This window comes from Lynx canadensis, chromosome B2 (genome assembly GCF_007474595.2).
Source record: "Lynx canadensis isolate LIC74 chromosome B2, mLynCan4.pri.v2, whole genome shotgun sequence".
Lineage (NCBI taxonomy): Eukaryota > Metazoa > Chordata > Mammalia > Carnivora > Felidae > Lynx > Lynx canadensis.
Window position 1 is genome coordinate 61,430,758 of NC_044307.1, and position 9,013 is coordinate 61,439,770.

Here is a 9,013-nt window from a genome sequence, read left to right on the forward strand (position 1 = left end):
TTCTTGTTATAAGCTCTGAGAAAACAAACTGCATAAAGATTTCTTTCTTTTTTAAACCCTCACAACTAGCACAGGGCCTGGAATATAACAGATGCACAATAAATATCTATTTCTGTTTTGAATTTTTAGTTTAGTTGTCCGATCATTGACCAACTTTCCTTATCAATCCACTGCTTCACACAAATTAAAAGAAAAAAAAAATATCAGAGGCACCTGGGTGGCTCAGTTGGTTGAGCATCTATCTGACTTTGGCTCAGGTCATGATTTCACAGTTCATGAGTTCGAGGCCAATGTGGGGCTGTCAGCACAGAGCCTGCTTCTGATCCTCTGTCCCCCCCTTTCTCTGCACCCACCCCCACTCACACTCCCTCTATCTTAAAAATAAACATTAAAACAAGAAAGTTTAAAAGAACATTTTATCAAATGATTAATAATGTCTTTTCTAGCAAAAAAATCTTTTCCATAAGAATTAAGATGACTAGACTATATGTGCCTCTTTCTTTTTTAGGCTAAGAAAAAAAAAGAATATCGTAGGAGGAAATAAATGGTTGGAAGATTAGGACATAACTGAGCAAGGTGAAGTTAGAACATACAATTTTCAGTTGAACTGTACATTTAGCTACCACATCCACAAAAGCTGAAAGGACTAAAAAATTCCTTGAGACACATTCCATAAGCCTACTTAGTGTGCTATATTATAATTTGAGACAAGTACCTCTTTTTATCTATGATTTTGAACTTCCTATCCTCAGATCATTTGTTGGTTAGAGAAATTTTTATCTTTTTTTTTTTTTATTTTTTTTTTTTTCAACGTTTTTATTTATTTTTGGGACAGAGAGAGACAGAGCATGAACGGGGGAGGGGCAGAGAGAGAAGGAGACACAGAATCGGAAACAGGCTCCAGGCTCTGAGCCATCAGCCCAGAGCCTGACGCGGGGCTCGAACTCACGGACCGCGAGATCGTGACCTGGCTGAAGTCAGACGCTTAACCGACTGCGCCACCCAGGCGCCCCGAGAAATTTTTATCTTAAAGTATTTTCATAACAACTAAAAGTCCCAACATCTTCAAATTATGTTTGTAACTTCCTAAGAAATGATAGCCCACTGGAAAACAGAAGATTTAGAAATATATAATATATAACATATATATTATATATTATATACATATACATAATATATATATTATATATAACATATGTAACATATATATAATATATAATTCCTAATTTTCCACAGCTTGATACTGTGCAGGTTGTGAAAAATTGGTATTTTTAAGTAATTATGCTTACTGGGTCTGCTTTAGTTGAAAACATGGCTAGTTTATTTTCTTAGAGAAATATTATTCTTTGCATTATTGCTGGACTAAAGTGTCACCTACACTGTGCAAATTAATTCTGAATACTAATTAAGGTATTTTTGTATGTTTTGAGGATAAAGAACAAGGATTTCAAGTCTTTTTTGTTGGATATAAAACTATAAAAAGTAATAAGCAGTAACAATTAAGATAAAACTTGCTACTGATAATATAGTTTCTTTCCCTGCTTCCCAAAAGCCAACTACAAAACATCGAAGTCATTTCCTATTGCTTTGTCTTCCTTCAGATTATTACATTGGACCCACAGAGTCCCCCAAACACAAGATTGTTGGCATTGGTTCCTGAATCAAATTCCACTGAGAAGGAAAGATACCAAACAAGAACATTAAACTAAGAACATGATATTTTGATCTGATCATTTTGAGAATGCTGGCTATTTAACAGAATATGTTTGCCAGTGATTCTCATTTTGTGATATTAAATATAAACTATTACATTTTAGTTTTTTATGGCAATAAGTAATCTCAACACATATCCCAGATCCTCATCCATTCTTGAACTTCACTAAAACCTTAAATTTTATTTCAGCACCCCTTGTATTCCCCCCCAGCTTTATCATTCACTGAAATCAGTTTCCTATTTAACATCATTCTGGAACAAAGAACCCATTTCCTTAGGAATGACTTCTGGCTCTCTTACTCTTCCTAAGTCAGTTATTCTTAACTTACATCTTGCCTTCCAGGTCCAATGGTTTCTATTGTGTAGGCTGTTTGCCTGAATATTAGTATGTTCTTGAAGTTGAGTCCCATGATAGTGTTCATAGTCTTCAATCACAAACCTTCCAAATAATGATTTAAGAGTCTTTATGACTTTTTAAACCTTCCAAAAGATTTATAATTCTTAGGCTCTTCTACCTACTAAAAAATGTAATAACTGTCACTTTATTCATGTTGATTATTTCTTAGAATAAAATCATAGAAATTAACTGTGCAGTCAAGTAAACATAATTTTAGGATTACTCATGTATTTTGGACATGAGTAATTCATGAGTAACTCATGAGTAACATGAGTTGCCATACAGAAAGGTTATATTTACCTGTTCATCTATATTTTCTTCCCACTTTTCTTTTTATGAGTTTGCCATTTAAACACATCTCTACTATATTGTATATTGTTTTTCTAATAGCTGATGCAGCTATATTAGTAAAACAAAATTATTTTAGGAAAAAAATCATTACTTTATGTGATACATATGGACAAGAGCTTTAATTTACAAGAAAGTTCTAACAATTATACATTTGAATGTACTTAGTAATATTTCAAAATATATAAAGCAGAATTTACTGGACTACAAGAATATTAACAATTTACCACGATTTTAGGGATTTTATTTTATTATCAGAATCCCTATTCAATGTAATATTTGATATATCAAAATAACATACGTAATATTTATACTAGTTATGAAGCTTAAATGTAATATAAATTCATCAATAGAATAATTTATTTGTTTAAGAAGTATAATATGATCAATAGCCTATATCTTTTCACAAGGTTATCCCACCCATTAATCCCCCAAACTCAATATTATTTACATTATTGATTACATTCAATCAGCAACTGCTATTTTCAGTCATATATTTAGCTAATATGTTTGGTTTAGTGCCCATATAAACAAGCACTTAACCAGTTTGCTTTCAAATTCTAATGAATGAAATATACTTTTATCTGAATACCAATGGGGGTACTTCAACAGCTCTGCTATTATGCACAATCTTTTCAAACAAGATATTTTTATTTATTTATTTATTTATTTATTTATTTATTTATTTATTTTTATTTTTTAAATATAATTTATTGCAAGTTAGCTAACATACAGTGTATACAATGTGCTCGTGACTTCCAAAGTCAAGAATCCCATGATTCATTGCTTATACATAACATCCAGTGATCATTCCAACATGTGCCCTCCTCAATTCCCATCACCTATTTCCCCCTCTCCCCCACCCCTGACATTAACCCTCAGTTGGCTCTCTGTATTTAAGAGTCTCTTATGGTTTGCCTCCCTCTTGGTTGGACACTATTTTTTCCCCTTCCTTCCCTCCATGGTCTTCTGTTAAGTTTCCAAAATTCCACATATGAGTGAAAACATATGATATCTGTTTTCTCTGAATGACTTATTTAACTTAGCATAATACCCTCCAGTTCCATCCACATTGCTGCAAATGGCAGGATTTCATGCTTTCTCATTGCCAAGTAGTATTCCATTGTATAAATAAACCACATTTTCTTCATCCATTCATCAGTTGATGGACATTTAGGCTCTTTCCACAATTTGGCTATTGTTGAAAGTGCTGCTATCAACATTGGGGCACATGTGCCCCTATGAATCATCACTCCTGTATCCTTTGGGTAAATTCCTAGTAGTGCAATTGCTGGGTCATAGGGTAATTCCATTTTTAATTTTTTGAGGAATCTCCACACTGTTTTCCAGAGCGGCTTCTTTGTTTGCATTCCCACCAACAGTGCAAGAGAGTTCCTGTTTCTCCACCTCCTCGCCAACTTCTGTTATTTCCTGAATTGTTAATTTTAGCCACTCTTACCAGTGTGAGGTGCTATCAGTGTGCTTTTGATTTGTATTTCCTTGATGATGAGTGATATTGAGCATCTTTTCATGTGTCTGTTGGCCATCTGGAAGTCTTCTTTGGAAAAGGGTCTATTAATTTTTTCTGCTCATTTCTTCACTAGATTATTTGTTTTTTGGTGTTGAGTTTGATAAGTTCCTTATAGATTTTAGATACTAACCCTTTATCTGATATGTCGTTTGCAAATATCTTCTCCCATTCTGTCAGTTGACTTTTAGTTTTTTTGTTTGTTTGTTTCCTTTGCAGTACAGAAGCTTTTTATCTTGATGAGGTCCCAGTAGTTAATTTTTGCTTTTAATTTCCCTTGCTTTCGGAGACATGTCAAGTAAGAAGCTGCTGTGGCCAAGGTCAAACAAGTTGTTTGTTTCCTGTTTTATCCTCTAGGGTTTTGATGGTTTCCTGTCTCACATTTAGGTCCTTCATTCATTTTGAGTTTATTTTTGTGTATGGTGTAAGAAAGTGGTCTAATTTCATTCTTCTGCATGTTGCTATCCAGTGCTTCCAGCACCATTTGCTAAAGAGACTGTCTTTTTTCCACTGGATACTCTTTTCTGCTTTGTTGGCCATATATTTGTGGGTCCAATTCCGGGTTCTCTATTCTAGTCCATTGGTCTATGTGTCTGCTTTTGTGCCAATACCATACTGTCTTCATGATTACAGCTTTGCAGTAGAGGCTAAAGTCTGGGATTGTGATGCCTTTTGCTTTGGTTTTCTTTCTCATCATTACTTTGGCTTTTGGGGTCTTTTGTGACTGCATACAAATTTTAGGATTGTTTGTTCTAGCTCTGAGAAGAATGCCGGTGCAATTTTAATTGGGTTTGCATTGATTGTGTAGATTGTTTTGGGTAGTATTGACATTTTACCAAAATTTGTTCTTCTAATCCACGAGCATGGAATGTTTTTCTATTTCTTTGTGCCTTCTTCAATTTCTTTCATAAGTTTTCTATAGTTTTCAACATATAGATCTTTTACCTCTTTGGTTAGGTTTATTCCTAGGTATTTTATGGTTCTTGGTGCAATTGTAAATGGGATCGATTTCTTGATTTCTCTTTCTGTTGTTTCATTATTGATGTATAGGAATGCAACTGATTTCTACATTTATTTTATATCCTGCCACTTTGCTGAATTCATGTATCAGTTCCAGCAGTTTTTTGGTGGAGTCTTTTGGGTTTTCCATGTAGAGGGTCATGTCATTTGTGAAAAGTGAAAGTTTGACTTCTTCTTTGCCAATTGTGGTGCCTTATATTTCCTTTTGTTCTCTGATTGATGAGGCCAGGATTTCCAACACTACGTTAAACAATAGTGGTGAGAGTGGACATCCCTGTCGTGTTCCTGATCTCAGGGGGAAAGGTCTCAGTTTTTCCCCATTGAAGATGATATTAGCTGTGGGCTTTCCATATGTGGCTTTTATGATGTTATGGTATGTTCCTTCTATCCTGACTTTCTTGAGGGTTTTCATTAAGAAAAGATGCTGTATTTTGTCAAGTGCTTTTTTTGCATCTATTGGCAGGATCGTATGGTTCTTATCCTTTCTTGTATTAATGTGATGTATCACATTGATTGACTTGCAAATATTGAACCAGCCCTGCAGCCCAGGAATGAATTCCACTTGATCATGGTAAATAATTCTTTAAATATATTGTTGAATTCAATTTGCTAGTATCTTGTTGAGAATTTTTGCATCCATGTTCACCAGGGATATTGGTCTGTAATTCTCCTTTTTAGTAGGGTGTCTGTCTGGTTTGGGAATCAAGGTAATGGTGGCTTCATAGAATGAGTCTGGAATCTTCCTTTCTGTTTCTATTTTTTGGAACAGCTTGAGAAGAATAGGTATTAGCTCTGCTTGGTAGAATTTGCCTGGTAGAATTTCCCTGGGAAGCCATCTGGCCCAGGACTCTTATTTGTTGGGAGATTTTTGATACGTGAATCAATTTCTTTGCTGGTTATGGGTCTGTTCATATTTTCTATTTCTTACCATTTGAATTTGGTAGTGTGTGGGTGTCTAGGAATTTGTCCATTTCTTCCAGGTTGTCCAGATGGTTGGCATATTTTTTTTAAGTTTATTCATTTATCTTCAAAGGAGGGGGGCAGAGAAAGAAGAAGAGAGAATCCCAGACAAGTTCCACAATGGGCATGGAGCCCATCAGTGCGGAGCCTGATACACCAAGGTTCCATCTCACAAATCATGAGATCATGACCTGAGCCAAAATTAAGAGTCAGACACTTAAAGGACTGCACCACCTAGGTGCTCCCAGGGAATATCTGAAATGCATCCAAATCCATTAGCTACAGTGAGAAAGAGGGCTTGGGAATAACTCAGTCAACGAGATAGGATGTTTGTACACTTTACGGATGGCATTGCCACTATCACAAGGGATAGAACTCAGTGCAAAGTTACAATAAGCCCCTGATAAAGAATAGAAACAAAGGGTAAGCACAACTGAGCAGATTTTAGGCTATCATCCTAGCACAGGAAGCCCTGGACAACAATCAGCCCTTTCTGTACATTTACACATTTTTGGGCTATTGCCAATAGTCTGGTCATCTGGTACAGTATGGCAGCAACAACTTTTTTAAATGTAAATTATAAGAAATTATTGCCTCAAAGACATCCAAATTATTAATTGAGGTCACACATGCATCTACACATATTAAAGCCATAACCTAATATATTTATCAAGGTATTTTACGTGTTCTTTGGAATTTCGGGTACTATTGATAATGACTAAGGGACTCATTTCATTTCTCAAAATACACAAGGCTGGACCCTTGGATAAGGTATTCAATAGAATATTTACCTCCCTTACTGGCTTTAGCCTTCTAGTCTCATAGAGTGCCATAATTACTTGCTTAAACAAGTTTAAATTCAATGAAATAAAATATGGCTCATTTCATTCATTAGCCAAACAACATAGGTAAATTATAAATAGTCCACCTACATGTTTGATGTTTGAATGCTGAAAGCTTCAGAGCACCAAATTTTCCTCTTTCCCACATCTGGGTAAGCTGATAAAAAAAGCCCATATTACCTCTTTTGGTGCTAGTGGGAAGTTAAAAACCACACAAAACCCAGCCAGCCCCACACTGAACCCTCATCCCAGCTCTTCTCCCTAACTAGAGTAAAACCACAAACTCTCATGCTTACCATCCTACTTAATATTGTAGCCTGAACACCTATTCCAACACTCTCAACTCCCCTTTATCTATAAGAGGAGGTAATATTTATCATGCATACTCTTTGTTATTTTTACTGAATTTTAAGTTCCACTGGGCAATGATATTTTGTTCTGATTTTTGTTGTTTACCATGGTTCCCCATGACTAAAACAATGCCTAGAATAGTACTGAGCACAGTAGGTGAAGAGCAAAGGTCTGCTGAATGGACATTAAATGTACCACTCTCATCTTAATTTTGTAATTAAAATTAACTCATTTAAAACTCAAGCCATCAAAGTGGTGGCTGGAAACAAATGTGCATATCTATCCTTGCTCTCATACAGTGGAATCCTAGGCTGGTCACTCTTCTCTACTGACAATTTGTAGGCTAATCGGGCATCTCCTTAATTAGATCCCCTTTCAATATTACTAGCCAAATCCTCCAATATTTTGTCCCAATTATAAAAATTTTCATTTCCTTCATTGTAGTCCCTGATTTTTAACAGGTCATTACATAATTTACATTTCTTTTTTTATATACAATTTTTAAATGTTTATTTATGGGGGGGTGGGGGTGGGGAGTGGCAAGGAGACAGAAAATCCCAAGCAGGCTTTGTGCTGTAAGTGCAGAGCCAAATGGGGAACTCAATCCCACAAACCATGAGATCATGACGTGTGAGACAAAATCAAGAGCGAGACACTTAACCAACTGAGCCACCAAGGTGCCCCACATATTTCACATTTCTTTGGTAAATTTGATGACACTATTTGTAGAGGGGCTGATATTATGTAGCATTTAAAAGTATTTCTTAAGATAATATTATTCCTTGCTTCTTAAATTATTTTTTTACTGATAAGTCCAAGGCAACATCATTAAAATTGGACATTCTATACTATATTATGTCAATTCAAAATAAGTTCATTTCTAACCAATTCTACAATATATATTTTTATAAATTTTCTCATAGTCTGAGAAAAATGTTGATCTCATACAAATGGATTCAAATGATTTCGGTGTGATTAGGGATTTGATAAAATCACAAAAGTCAACTGATAAGTAGGTTTCCAGAATGAAGATCAAAACCATGTAGCTGGTCTTTATCAATGGTTTCAAGACTGTGTATTTATTTTACTGAATTTTGAAATGTATTAACTTTTCCTGTTTTGATTCTAGTTTCTGAAGCAGCATTAAAAGTTAAACCTGGGTTCTTGTTTAGAAAACTGTACTGACAAGTCAGCTATATTAACTACAAATGCCAAGTACTTTAACAATAAATACCATTTCATTTATTCTATAATGTCTTCTTTTCTTTTCTAGCATTGATCTTTGAGTTCCAATACTCTATATCCTTTTTTTATTAATAGAACACTCTACTATCTTAAATAAACCAGTGATTTCCAAAGGACCTTTATTCTATACTACAAATCCCTGGTGAAATCTTCCTTATTAAAATTGACATTTTTTTCATTCTATATTGTAATGGCATAACTATTATTTTTTTTTCTTCTATCTGGAATAATCCACTGCCACTACAACTTCACTCCTTATATTCTATATATAAAACAAACACATCAAGTCTAATTTAATAAAGATAATCATAAAACACAGAGTAAAAATAATATATCATGTATTTCTTGCCTAAGTCTTCTGATATCCAGAAATATTTTCTCCCAACCAGAAAAAAAAAGCAGATTGGAAGATCAGATGTGGACAAAGAGTATAGCTATAGGACAATGGTGCCAGAATGTAACAAGTGATAGAACAAGAATCACTTAGGAACTAGATTTATTGTCAGAACCTCTGTGTGTAGGCTCCAAGGTCCAGCTGCATCTGCTTTAACAGGTTCTCCAGGTTAATTGTAATGTGTACATAATTTGGATAACCACCGGTATAGAGA